Below are 14917 nucleotides of genomic sequence, written 5' to 3' on the forward strand. Positions count from 1 at the left end.
AAATACAATAAAAATGTCTTCTGTCAATATGCTCTATGCAGAACTCCACAAGTGGAAACATTTGAGTTTCACTTGGTTTCATTTGGTAAAAAAATCTTCTTTAAAAAACCCTTTTTGTATCCGAAAATATATTCAACAATTTATTTGCAAAATAATCGATAGTTGCAGATGTAGAAAAAGGTATAAATAAAGGAGATAGATTGTAATTCACTGATTCTGCACTTTATCTTTTTTTTTACATGTCTTAACGTCCATAACGCCCTTCTCTGGCAGACAAAGTTTGTCTCTCACTACACTAAACCCTGCAGAAAGGCAGCAAAGGTCTCAAAATAATTACAGACAGTTGGAGAAAACATAAAACATAAAATATTATGAATAAAAACCATGACAAACAGTCTAGCTTGTTATGGAAAGGATTATTTTGATCCAAAACAAACCCTGAGAGGATAAACCACCCGTCTCCCTCAGACACCTTTACAGCTCTGAGACCTGAATGAATGAAACTCAACATTCATAAATCAATATATGGAAAAGGAAATTAATAAGAGATTTTTATGCAGAACTATTATTTTCAGCTTGTATGAAAAAGTCTCATGTCTTTATTTTAACATTACAACAATAATAAAAAGCTGCTGGTTTTATCGTCTTTTTCCCATTTGCTCTAAATTTACCCAACAGAAAAATACTAAACGGACCAATAATATCTTAGATCTATCTTTCTTGTCATGAGGTTGGAGACAATGTCATTTTAAACCCCGAATATCAACACCCTGAGTTATAAAACATACCCGTCCTTTTTTTGCCTAAATGTTTCAGTTTTTTTTTAGTAAATCCTAAAATAAAAATGGCAGAAATCATCTGCAGATTAAAGGAGAATTCCGGTTTTTAACACTTTTAGCCCATTTTCTGTAGTGTCCAGGATGAAATCGAATGATCGACACCAAAATTTTGACGATTGGTCCTGTCTCTGCTATTTGGCTCATGCAGAATCCCCCCCTGGCTGCTTCAGAATGGCTTCCATAGTGCATGTCCGATAATGTTCTTAAAACAACCTTAAACGTTCTTTTTTTTAAATATGCTACTCACCGGGTCGTCAGCGCTGTTCAATGACGTTCCAAAAAAAGTTTCGTGAAGAAAAACCGTTCCTGTCTTGTTTTATTTTGCATTTTGTAAATCCCAGAACTATTTTTTCCGATACATCACAACCGCTTATAAACTTCCGCTTCCCGTTCGAATCTGAAGCGTTGCACACTCCAGACCACTAGTTGGCGACGGTATCCTCTACCGTCAAACTCAAAGTCCAATATGTCCTCCTCAAGAATCCACCTTTCGTATTCCATTTTCAGAGTTTTTTAAAGTGTTTAACACAGACGTTAGCACCTCGACGTCGGAGTACACAGAGTGAAGCAGAAACACTTGGGCCTTGCGAAAAGACTACAACTGTGTAAACAGGCCCCATTTCCGTTTCCGGTGGCGGAGGGATATTGACTATTCCAACAGAACTCAATGGGATTTACAAAATGCTAAATAAAACACTACAGGAACGTTTTTTCTTTACGAAACTTTTTTTGGAACGTCATTGAACAGCGCTGACGACCCGGTGAGTAGCATATTTTAAAAAAAGAACGTTTAAGGTTGTTTTAAGGACATTATCGGACATGCACAATGGAAGCCATTCTGAAGCAGCCAGGGGGGGATTATGCATGAGCCAAATAGCAGAGACAGGACCAATTGTCAAAATTTTGGTGTCGATCATTCGATTTCATCCTGGACACTACAGAAAAGGGGCTAAAAGTGTTAAAAACCGGAATTCTCCTTTAAGAGCAAAGTCCTCTGTTAGGAACATAAGGATGTCATTACAAAATGTTCCAATAATTTTTTTTTTTTTATTTAAATCCTAAAATGAAAATGTCAGATCTTTAAAATTGACAGCAATTCTTCTAAAGTTAATATTCATCATAAATTATTTTGTTTTTTTTCCTGAACGTCCTGTAAGATTTGTGGCTCTAAATCAGAGGTGACGGATCAGGACCAACCGGATTTAAAACATTTATAAATTACCCCATGTTGTCCAACTTCACTTGCCCCTCTTCTCCTGTTAATACGGTAAAGCCCTCTGGAGCGTCCGGCTCCAGGCTGCACGTCATCCAAATGAGCCAATGAGCTGTCAGTCTGGGTTCCTGCTGCTGCTACTTTTTGGCAAGCCGGGCGATGGGAAAGAAGGAGAAGACCATGAGAAAAAGAGAGCAGAGAAAGTGTGGACTGCTGGAAGAACTGCGGTGAACTGGTGAAAGAAAAGTGAAATGGCGTGCTCAAAGATGACCCTGCACATTTAGAGGATGTTTGGCTCAACCTGCTGCTGTGAAGCAGGATTCTCCACCATGAACAGAATCAACAATAAATCTGGATCAAAATGAGCACCTTGATATGTGCTTGAGAATGGCTTAGTCTCCATTAAACCCAGGTTTAAAGCCGGGTTTAAAGCCTTGTTTTTCTGAACGCCTCTAAGGGCTGAACGGTTGCTTTAAATCAGGGGAAAGCGCAGATGAAAGGTGCTGTAACTGTCATCCTAATTACATTTATTGAGGCTAAATTTGACAGCAGTCAACTTAAAGCTGGTTCTACAGGGCGTGCTAGCGGTGAGATAAAGCACTGAAAGGTCTGATCCTGCAGAGATCAAACCCTTTCCTAGTTAAACCATAGGTAGGTGCCATGCTTTTTTTGTGGTTTCTGTCAAAAGAATGACTAAGCTTGTGTGAGAGATAGAATGATCGACTGTGTGTGATAAGGGCTGCCGCCACGACTCAGCCGTTTTGATATTACCAAAATAAAACCTGCTGACGTCAGCGATCAAGAAAACTGTAATTTTATTCACTTATTTATAACGGTGCTGGATTCTGTCTGCAGAGCTGCATTAGTGCACGCATGCAGAGAGCGTTCTCTGGCTGCGTACGCTCGCCGTGGTCGGCTCACATCACCGTCTGACACAGATTTTCACAACAAAAAAAGCCATCCAGGTCAAACCATCTAGGTTGTAAAAGGTTTGAAAATAGCACATTTTATGGTTCTGCATCCCCCCTTTAAAGTAAATCCTATTTAACGGGTATTTTCTTTCTATAAAGACGTGTTTATGATTTATTTCCTAAAGATGTCTGCATGTCTAGAAACTTTGGATAAATGTTTTTTTCCTTCTGTTTTGATAAAATTTCACTTGAGAATCTTAAGATAAAGATTAAATATGGAGAAGCTACAGCTTCCATTATATTTGAAGTGGTTTATTACAAATACTTTTTTATTGAAAGAACAAAAAACGAATAAAATCTTCATTGTATCCCTTTTAACATGCTGATACTTAATATATAATGTTTTAATTTCAAATTTTGGTAGAAAGCATATAGATAGAAAAGGCTAAGAGCTCATTTAAAGCCACTTATCTTACAGGACGTTCAATAATTTCTGACGAATATTAACTTTAAAAGAATTGCTGTCAAATTATAAAGATCTGCCATTTTCTTTTTAGGATTTAAATCAAAAAAATGATGGGAACATTTTCTAAGTCAGTATGTTGATATTCACAGATTAAAATTACATACTTATGTTCCTACTTCGCTCTCAGTCTGCAGGTTTACTAGTGGTTCCTAGAACTTCTAAAACTAGAATGGGAGGCAGATCTTTTAGTTATCAGGCTCCTCTCCTGTGGAACCAACTACCAGTTTTAGTCTGTGAGGCAGACACCCTGTCTACTTTTAAGGCTAGGCTTAAAACTTTCCTTTTTGATAAAGCTTCTAGTTAGAGTGGCTCAGGTTATCCCGAGCTATCTCTATAGTTCTGCTGCTATAGGCTTAGACTGCTGGAGGACATAGGGACCCCCATTTCATCATTCTGCTTCATTCTATCTCTATTCTCCCACTCTGCAGAATCTGTTGCTTCAATCTCTAACGTTCTGCTCTCTCTGCTGTAAAAACCAGAATTTTTATTGTGGGACAATAAAAGGATTTTCTATTCTATTCTATTAAATCAGTTTCTACTAACATTAAACTAATTAGTTAGAGCCGATCGGTCAGGAAAACTAACAGCTCATCTGAGTTTCTGATATGATGCTCAAAAATAAAAAATTAAATTGTCTAGAGCTGTTTTAAATGAAATTTCTTTTTATTTACATTCTTGTATACAAAGTGACAAAATAAATCTAAATCTAAGGATGTTCCAGTGACACTGAGACGCGCTCTTCAAAGGTGGTTTCACAACACGACACGTAGCCACATGCTAACACGCTGCAGCTGCTTCAGTTCAGTCATATGCAATCATCTCTTAAGAAAAGCTGGAAACTTAACGTAAAACGACCACAGTAGCCGTGAAGCAGAAGGGACCATTTAATAAATCACCACAGTCATGTGTAGCTTAGGATCAGACAAACTCCCAATAAGCGAGTTAAAGCGAGTGTCTTGGAAGCGGCACTTCCTGTGAGCCTCAGACGTCTGTGACGTCTGGTCTGAAGGATACAGTAAAGTTTCCATCAGCCAAAAAACTAAATAAAACCAGGGTTCCTACAGCGTAAGGCAAGTTAAATGCAAGACTTTTTAATGCCACTTGAAATAAAAATGTAAAACCAAATTCACAAGAAACACAAGAAAAACCTGCTTGCGACAACTTAACCCAAAGGTTTATTTTAACATAAACCACTGCACTAATGCTTCAAATTTTGAAAAAGCTTCCCATACAGGAAGAAAGCTAAAAACACACAAATTACAGATATATTTGAACAATTATTTAACTGAATTCACAAACTTTGTTTTAGCAGGGAACAAAACAAATCAGTTTTAAAGCCACAACATAACCAGTGCTAAGTCTTTTTTGCAGCTATTTTTCTTTGTATGGTTTTCTTTAGGGATGCACGATATAATCGGCCCCCTATCGGTATCGGCCTTAAAACTGAATATCGGACATCGGCCACCCCACCGATATTTAACCCGATATTTGATCAGCTTCTGAGTTTCTAAAGTCTTAAAAAAAAATAAAACATACTTCTTCTTCCTCAAAAACTTCTTTTTTACAGACTTAAAAACTTCTAAAGACGAGGGAAAAAATATTGATCCATTAAAATATCCCAATATCTTCATATGCTGATATATTGCCATTTAAAAACACCATATCAATCTCTTTTACTAATGAAATATTGCTATATGTCATCGTTGTGCCACGAAATCCCCCGAAAATTCACCAAATGTTGCCATATTTTTATATGTTGGTATATTAACGCGGTATCGATCTATTTTACTAACAAAATCTCACAAGAATTTGCAAAATATCACGAGAGTTTGTAACAGAACGATGAAATTTCACGAGATTTTGAAAGTAAAATAGATCGATACCGCGTTTTTAAAAATCTATTTGATATCAGCATATGAAAATATATTTGAGTATATTATTTTTCAAAGTGTCAGAAATGGATAACAAAACTGCTATTTTCAATGACTACTTATTTTTGTCCCGCTTTAACATCGGTATCGATATCGGTTATCGGCTACATGAGTTTTAAAATATCGGCATATCGGATATCGGCCAAAATCCCAATATCAATATATCAGCATATGAAGATATTGGGATATTTTAATGTATCAATATTTTTTTCCTCGTCTTTAGAAGTTTTTAAGTCTGTAAAAAAGAAGTTTTTGAGGAAGAAGAAGAAGAAGTGTTGGGATCCGGAGGCTTGCCCACCAGAGGGCACCAAGGATCGCTTTCTGGGGTTTGTTTTTCTGTTTGGTTTCTGGGTTCTGTCTGCCTTTCTCCTGCAGAGGGCGTTCTGGGTCTCCTGAAGTTGTTTCTCATCTGCTCATCAGGAGACCAGGATATAAGCAGCGGCAGGACTTCACTCCAGCGCCAGAGTATTAAGCCAGTTATGGTTAGCGAAGCCTGAGGCAACCAGCCACTCTGATTCTTTGACTCCTCTGAAACCAGAACCTGAACCTAATCAGTTTTTGTCTTCTCTGCTTCTTAGGAAGAGACCTGACTGAACCCTGGAACTCTGGAAGAGTTTCTCTGCTGAAATCTGCCTGCCAGCTCTCAGGAGCTCATCTGAAGAATCTAACTGTCTGAACCTGCCTGCCCGCTCTCAAGAAGAGGATCGGAAGAAACTCTGGACCTGAACACTGATAAGTCTGAAGTCGAGCCCTGCCGTTGTTTAGCCCTCTGCCAACTACTAGCCTCTGGACCCAACCTGGTTCCCTCCCTCTGCTGCAAGCCTGAATCACGACACAGGTACAAACCTGCTCAATTCCTCTGACAAGATCAACCGCATCCTGGCTAACCAAACTGTCCCTCTCTACAGAGAACCCTGTGTGACCAGTCCCGGATCTGTTTCACAGCATCTGTACATTAACATTGTCTTTGTTTGAAATAAACAGTTAAACTTTTCGTCTGACTCCGTGTGTGTTCTGCATATGGGTTAGGAACCTAATCCAATCATGACAAGAAGTATTTTTTCTTTTTTTTTTTTTACTTTAGAAACTCAGAAGCTGATCAAATATCGGGTTAAATATCGGTGGGGTGGCCGATGTCCGATATTCAGTTTTAAGGCCGATACCGATAGGGGGCCGATTATATCGTGCATCCCTAATTATAAATAGCAGTCAGTTTTAAGCTTCAGTGGCACTCAGAGGGTTTTCATCTTTTAGATCAGAAGTCTGTCAGCTTGGTTTTATGGCTGGATTCATATACTAAATGATTTTACCCTGATTCATCTCGATTTCTTTGTTATTCTATGGTTCTTTTCTTCCAAATGAAAAAAAACATAGAAAAACAAGGTCCTACCCTGGTAAATTTGGTCTAGAACTGCTGCTGATAATTTGTTTTATTAGTTAGAAGAAAAGGAGGATGTTCCCATAGAAGGTCATAGAATCTCTCTGCTTCAGCAGCTTCTAATCCAAAAATCATCATATCAGGCCTAATCTGCCTGGATTACGGCCCTGAGGCAGTTTTCCAGTCAACACTCCCTCCCCTCCCTTTTCGTCCGCAGTGGAGCAGGCAAGAATGTGCAGAAATCTGAGGAACAAAAGCCGCTCTTTGTTTTCAGGCATCACAGCCGAAGTGGCAGCTAGCGTGAATAAGGGTCAAAGGTCACTGGCTGATTCAGAGCCTGTTTAAAAGCCTCACAGAGACGGGAGCGGCGGACGCAGTACAAGGTGTCCTCGCAGAGCAGCGGGGGAAACCGTCTTAAAGATACATTTGTCTTTGGTGCAAACGTTTCCGCCTGCTTTGTTTCTGCAAAAGTTTCTGCAAAAACGTTCTGAAAGTGAGAGTTTCACCAAACGCAGTGAAAGCTTTCACAATCACGTTTTTCTCACAACATAAAGCATTGGCTTCAGCCGAGCCATGGAGGGGGGGGGGGGGTAGTTGCCACTCCGTATTAAAGCTGTGAATCTGATGCTGCTGGTGTGGAATGCTCCCCAGGCTGCGTTTGTGTTGCATTCTTGGTGAAAGCACCATAGTGATGGAGTGTGGGCGCCTTGCACGACTTCCAGCGTGTCTCAGAGTCTCTGCTGAGGAAACCGAAGGAGCAGGTGGAATGCGGCTGATAAGAATAAATCAATAACTAGATGACAGGCGGCGGGTTATTAAGCGTCAGGGTGGAGCAGGTGTGCATGGCAGGGTTTGTAATTTACCATCAGTGGGTTTTTTTTATTATAAGAAATGAAATCGGCACAAAGGAGAAGCACTTGTCTGCTTTGAGTCACCGCTATGATGCAATATTTGCATTTCTATAAGCGGGGATTTTTAGAAAAAAAACTACTGTTCGCTTTCAGTTTCGGGTCTAATATCTGATCCAGTCGGGCCGCTGCTCTAGTTTTAGGTTCCTTTCACACCTTTCTTTGTTGTTTTTTCTTCTTCAGTGAGTGAACTCTTTTGATTCCACACCTTGGCACAGGCAGAAACCACATCCTCCAGCTGAACAGGGAGGTTACAGCTATTGCCACCCAGTATTTGGCTATTTTGATTTTGAGAATAAAGTCGGAATATTACGAGAATAAAGTCATCATAAAACAACCTGTTTCAGAAAGAAAGCATCCGAGCAGCTCCACCAATCAGCAACCAGAGTCCACTTTGACATCCTGCCCAGTTTGATGCTGCTGCTAAAAGATTTCCTGATTTATCAAACTGATGCTGAAGTAGAACTTCACATGATGCTCCACATTCCTCATTTTAAGGAAGAAACAGCTTCTTGGAAGAGCTGTCATGAAATACAACTTGTTTCTCCTCGTTTTAGGACTTTATTCTCTTAATATTACGACTTTATTCTCGGATTTTATCACTATTCTCTTTCGACTTTATTCTCGTAATGTTAAAGCTTTATTCTGGAAATAGAAGCAAAATAAAATCTCCAGCATGACCCTAATACTCTGTGGTAAACTATAGAGCTCCCTGCCTGTAAGATTTTACACATTTAACATTTTGGGGTGCTGTTATCAGTCAGAGGGGTCAAAAACAACACCTTTAAAAAAACGTCATTCCTACTGCAGCTAATTTTATTTACAAGTGGGAAAAAATACGGAATAAAGACAAACGGTGTTAAGTAATTATATACTTACTAGGGATGCACGATATAATCGGCCCCCTATCGGTATCGGCCTTAAAACTGAATATGGGACATCGGCCACCCCACCGATATTTAACCCGATATTTGATCAGCTTCTGAGTTTCTAAAGTCTAAAAAAAAAAAATAAATACTACTTCTTCTTCTTCCTCTAAAACTTCTTTTTTACAGACTTAAAAACTTCTAAAGACGAGGGGAAAAATATTGATCCATTAAAATATCCCAATATCTTCCTATGCTGATATATTGCCATTTAAAAACACCATATCAATCTCTTTTACTAATGAAATATTGCTATATGTCATCGTTATGCTACGAAATCCCCCGAAAATTCACCAAATGCGCCATATTTTTATATGTTGATATATTGACGCGGTATCGATCTATTTTACTAACAAAATCTCACAAGAATTTGCAAAATATCACGAGAGTTTGTAACAGAACCATGACATTTCACGAGATTTTGAAAGTAAAATAGATCGATACCGCGTTTTTAAAAATCAATTTGATATCAGCATATGAAAATATATTTGAGTTTATTATTTTTCAAAGTGTCAGAAATGGATAACAAAACTGCTATTTTCAATGACTACTTATTTTTGTCCAGCTTTAACATCGGTATCGATATCGGTTATCGGCTACATGAGTTTTAAAATATCGGATATCGGATATCGGCCAAAATCCCGATATCGTGCATCCCTAATACTTACCGTGTGAAATATTAATGTCTTTCTTCTCATTAAATGCATAATTATCTTGCTGATAAGTTGTGCTAAAGTGGCACCAAAGATGCTGCTCATCTCCTTTCTGGAAGTGACACCCTTCACCCAAAGATAGGTTAAAGGGCGACAGCATTTCTTTCACTTTTAAATGACTTTAAAGAGCAGAAACATTTGAGCAGATGTGTCTTTTAAAATCAACTTCTACCTAATTAACAGCAATAGGCTGAATAAATACAGCCTTATATAGAGAAAACACCTTCAGAGCTTTAGATAGTCGCCGGAACTTATAAAGTTATGCTGTGTTTTTAGAAATAATCATAAAAGATTTCATCATATTTCTGACACTACCGACAGATGCAAACGTGCAGCAAAAAAATAAAAAAATAAGTGAGCTGCAAAGGCAAAAAAAAACAAATGCTACAGAAAAAAATGCAGCAATCACTAAAGATAGAAGCAAAAACAATTAATGCAAATCCAAACAAAAAAGGTGCAACCACAGAAAGAAAGAGATGCAAATAGTAAAAACGACAGCAAACGTGTTCCGTACAAACAGGAAGTTAAGCTTTAAAGCAGGATTTTAAACACATCATCTCACAGTATTACAGATTAACAGCATAGTTATGTATATTAATATAAGTAGGACTATGATGCAACATGGTTCGTTCTTTGTTCAGCTCCCTTTAGTGGTGTGGCGCAATTTTTTGGAGTGATTTTGCGCAGGTTTTTATCATTTGATCGTTTTTATTTCAGCTTCATGCATATATATATATATATATATATATATATATATATATATATATATATATATATATATATATATATAAATATATATTTGTTTTCTTGTTTGTAGGTTTTTTTGCTTCTATTATCAGTGATTTCAGCAATTTCTTTGCAGCGTTTTTCTTTTTGCATTTTTTTTCTGTGTTTGTGTGTTTTTGCAAAACATTACCTATTCTTACTCATGTGCAATATTCCTCTCTCTAACTGTGCAATAACTCATGCTAACTACTGTGTAGCCTGTATAATTTTTACTTATGTATAAGGTCAGTCCATCTCTGCAGTAGAAGTGCAATAATCCAAGTCAACTACTCCATAGCCTCCCCTTAGCTCTCTACTGTGCAGATATTTGATCTCTAAGGAAAACATATTCCAGGACATTAAAACTTTTCTTATTTTCATGCTTTTTTTCTCCTATATACAGTCTTTTTATATTGTCTGTCATATTTTATATTTATTTTTAATGACATCTTGCTTTAACCCTTTGGACTGTATATAAGTTATTGGAACCAGAGTTTCCCTGAAGGAGGAATCCCCAGGGATAAATAAACTTGAATCGCATGCTTTTGCAGCTCGTTTCATTGTTTGCTGCCTGTTTGTACTTGCCGGCCACCGTAGGTAACCCACCTGCTGCTGCGCACAGCTGGTCAGCTGACTGAAAGGCTTCACACTTTGCAACAGCAGTAGGATGGAACAGCAGCTCTGACTGCTGCTAAGGTGAGGCTGTGGAGCAGCTGACCTCAGACCAGCTACACTGACAGACAGGTTCAAACTAAACTGTTACTAAGTTATTATTATTTCCTTCTATGAATACTTCAAGAAAAATAAATAAAATAGAATATCATAGCTATTGTAGTCTATGGGTTTCTTATCTAGTAGTTGTTTTAATTGATAAAAGCTTCTCTTTATTTTTATTTTATACAAAATAAATGTAAATATTTTCGTCCAGGCGATAATAATTATAATAAGTGTAATAAAGTCAAGTTTAAAGCAGATTTCCAGCTGAAAGCTCAGAGCTTCATTGAACAGACTCACCCCTGCTGCGTTTTTCTTTGTGCTTCACCTGAACGTCTGAAGCTCCGAGGATCCAGGTGAGTTTTTCCACGTCCACGGATCCGAACCCAACGAGTCCGAGGAGGCCGGAAGTGGACCGGAACACGCCGCGCGCGGCCTAAGCTTCTTCAAAAGAGGAGCCGAATTTACGTATTTCACAGAAAGGAAGGAGAGTAATTCCTTCTCACCTGCTAATTAGCATACATGCACGTTTTATGAAGTTTCCTAAGAAAGAGATAAAAATAAAAAGTTGGAAGAGAATTAAAAAGTCAGGAAGGAGCGCGGCTGGGAAGCGTCTAATTTAAAGCGTCTCGAGCGTTAAGGCTACGAGGACCACAGAGATCAGAGGCGCTCAAAGCGGCAGACCTGCCAATCAAAGCGAACCTGATGAGGAAAGACTACTTTCTTTATACCTTTCAAAATAAAAGCCTGGTGTCGGAGTACAGCGAATTAAGGCGCGTGTCTGGAAGCTGCTTCCAGGACAGAGTTGATTCCTTTATTAACCAGTAGTTAAAAAGGCTTAAATGGAGGTTATTAAGTTAATTTATATATATATATATTGACACACATCAATAATTTAAAGGAAATTATACATGGATTAAAATACATATAGTCAAATTTCATAAAAAACAATACATTTCTATTATTAAATCAAATCAGGGAAAAAAATTCTTTTTTCAACAAAGCATATTAATATAAGGATTTTTTTTATTTTGTTTTTTCACCTTGTAAAAAGTCAAAAAACAAATCTGGGCTGTTGGTGTCATAGTCAGAGAATAGTGGCTGGTAAAGTAAACCATTTCTTTGTAGAATTTCATAAATTGTTTACATTTTCCTTTCCCAAAGGTGTTGATTTATAAATATAAACAAAACAAATTACAGAAGACAAAACAAATACAAATACATAATTAAGGGGGAAAAAAAAACTTTACCAAAAATTTCGAGAGGACATTTTAATATGTCAATCAATCACGTTCTGTATTCCTATCTATTCCAAAGATGAAAATTATTACAGTTAAAATTCCAGAGCAGTTACTTATGGAGTGTTTCCTACATGTAATTAGTAGAAGTGCTGCACAGTGGAACAGGTGGTAACACCCATGGGTCTGGGGTGGGAAATACTCAATTGCAATGCCAGGTTCTTTCTGCAGGGAGTTTGCATGTTTTCACTGAGCATGCATGGGTTTTCCCTGGGTACTCCTGGTTCCTCCCACAGTCCTAAAACTTCGATGGTAGGTTGATTGCTGACTTCACCTTACTAACAGGCAGAGATAGGAAGTAACGAAGTACAAATACTTTGTATGTACTCAAGTAGATTTTTCTGATATTTTTACTTTACTTTACTACTTATTTTTATGGCGACTTTTTACTTTCTACTCCTTACATTTTAAAAAATTGGCTCGTTACTTTAGTTTTGAATCATTTCAATGGAGTTACCGTTATTATTTTTCACGTCATCAATACCAAATTCCAGAGATGGCAAAAGTACTCACTTTCCGTACTTGAGTAAAAGTACAGATACTTGTGTTAAAAAATACTCTGGTAAAAGTGGAAGTACTGATTAAACTTCTTTACTCAAGTAAAAGTAACAAAGTAACAGGCTTGTAAATTTACTTAAAGTATAAAAGTAAAAGTAGAAACCACTTTTTTCATGCCGTTGCCTACATTTTAAATGGATGTCTGCCAATAGGACTAGATCTCCGTTGTGTTCATTTTCAATCATCTCGTCGTCCATGCTACTATGCTAACGCCACCGCCACCAAGCTGCAATGATTTGCCGCCAATGAATACCGCCGAATCTGTCCATTCATCTTGTAGTGGTGCGTCAAATGCAACGTAGATTCCCATCCAATTAGATTGAATTTGGTATTGATGACGTGAAAAATAATAACGGTAACTCCATTGAAATTATTCAAAACTAAAGTAACGAGCCAATTTTTAAAAATGTAAGGAGTAGAAGTAAAAAGTCGCTATAAAAATAAGTAGTAAAGTAAAGTAAAAATATCAGAAAAATCTACTTGAGTACAGTAACGAAGTATTTGTACTTCGTTACTTCCCATCTCTGCCAAATTCAATCTAATTGGCAGAGATGGTAAGTACCTGGTATTAGTCTGAAAACCATTTTAATTTTAAACTCAGTATAAATAGAACAAAACCATAAATGTTTTAACTGACAGTCGCTCAAAGAGAACGGCCAAAACTTGTTTAACCTAAACTATGATATACTTCTATGTTTAAACATAAATTCTTTGTTCCGTTTTGACTAACAGGAAGCAAACACTTATCTTTCAATCATGTTAATATCAAAACTGTCACCTTATTTAAGTTACAATAAGTCTAATTCCTATTTTTCTGGGCTGACAAATTTGGGCTCTTATTTTTGCAAAGAACAATCCTTATTTCCGGTTAATGCTGCACACTTGTATGTTAGCAGTCAGGTATGATTCAGACAGGCTTATGACTGGATGTTTGAGCAGAGAAAGGGTCTGTGTGTTACTGGCTGGGGTGTAATGAGTCAGACTAACCCCCCCCAACCCCAGCAGCATCACCTGCTTTTCACTTCTTACTTTCTATTTAATTTTCTAAACGATCCAGTCATTTCTTTATTGCATTAGGTTGTGGTATCACACCCTCTAATCTGTTTTACTGGATTTCCATGGATTTTAAATCACTCTTTGTGACCCTGGAGATCTTCAGCAGAGGTCAGAGGTCAAATGGAAATGCTGCTCCAGTGGTGTTCAAATACTCATTTGGGGCTCTCCTAAGGGACATGTCAGCTCTCTGTATGAAAATGAATTCATGCCATGCTTATAAATAAGCAGAGAATATAAAGCAGATTTTAATGGTTGCTTAAGAACAAAGGTGAAAGCTGAAGCAATACACCAGCCGCTCTCTAAGAAAAGACTTAACATCTAAGATTGCTGCTTATCTTTGCCTTTTGATTTAATGAAAACTAGTGGAATTATGTTTTTAGTTAAAGTGGGTGTGATTATATGGTGGGAAAAGGCGGCTAAAGTCATGTGCAATTGTTTTCTTACTCTGAACATTTTGGAGGAAAACTGTTTCTGATCTGAGCTTCGCTGAGAACACAAAGAGGAATGCGATGTGAATTCTGCTCCTTCGGAAATATGTGCATTTTTATGAAGACGGGGATCTGTTTTTTATTTTTATTTTATTTTTTTTAACCCCCGAGGCGACTCATAGAAGAATTCTTTCTCTTTCATTTTGCTATGCGGTATAGATTACATGCTGTTACTGGAGTGAAAATGTGCAAAATAGGATGGGAGGAAAAAGCATGGAGAGAAAATGTTTTAGCAAACTTTGCTCCAAGCTGATTTTGTATTTTTCCATGAATGCTTTTGATCTGCCTGCACCAGCAGGTGCTGTTCCTTGATTATTACATTCTTTATCGAAAGAGGGGAGCGAGAGGAGAGAAGAGGGAAGTGGGTCTCGTTAGCACCTGGCTGCTCTCCTGACTGCCGTTCAACAGTCGACCTGAGTGGTTCCTGTCTGTGTTTATCTGCAGGGAAGGGCATGTTGGCTGAAAGGCAGAGAGCAATAAAACTCCAACCGCCTGCATGATGACAGGTGGGCTGAGAGTCACGTTCACAACCAGAAACAAACTACAAAGAAATGGAAGAACCCAAAAAGAAAAAGCTCAATAAATGTTTGATTGATGAACCCAAACAGGCGAATCATCATGAGGGGAAATTACAATGTTTTTAGAAATTTAAATATTGGCGTTAGAATATGCATTTATTCTTCTTTCATCTGA

At 37.7% G+C, this 14917-nt stretch overlaps 1 protein-coding gene across 2 annotated transcripts in view; it reads right to left on the minus strand.

Annotated features, from left to right (window-relative positions):
* Positions 1-11520, minus strand: part of adgrg1 (adhesion G protein-coupled receptor G1) — a 60249-nt gene extending 48729 nt beyond the window's left edge. For both annotated transcript variants that reach the window (XM_038288356.1, XM_038288355.1), the window contains exon 1: positions 11125-11520. The gene's annotated coding sequence lies outside the window, so the exon portion shown is untranslated. The remainder of the gene's footprint in view (positions 1-11124) is intronic.
* Between the last annotated feature and the right edge of the window lie 3397 nt (positions 11521-14917).

The sequence above is a fragment of the Cyprinodon tularosa genome, unplaced genomic scaffold (genome assembly GCF_016077235.1).
Source record: "Cyprinodon tularosa strain WSP-4 unplaced genomic scaffold, ASM1607723v1 ctg252, whole genome shotgun sequence".
NCBI classification, from domain to species: Eukaryota; Metazoa; Chordata; class Actinopteri; order Cyprinodontiformes; family Cyprinodontidae; genus Cyprinodon; species Cyprinodon tularosa.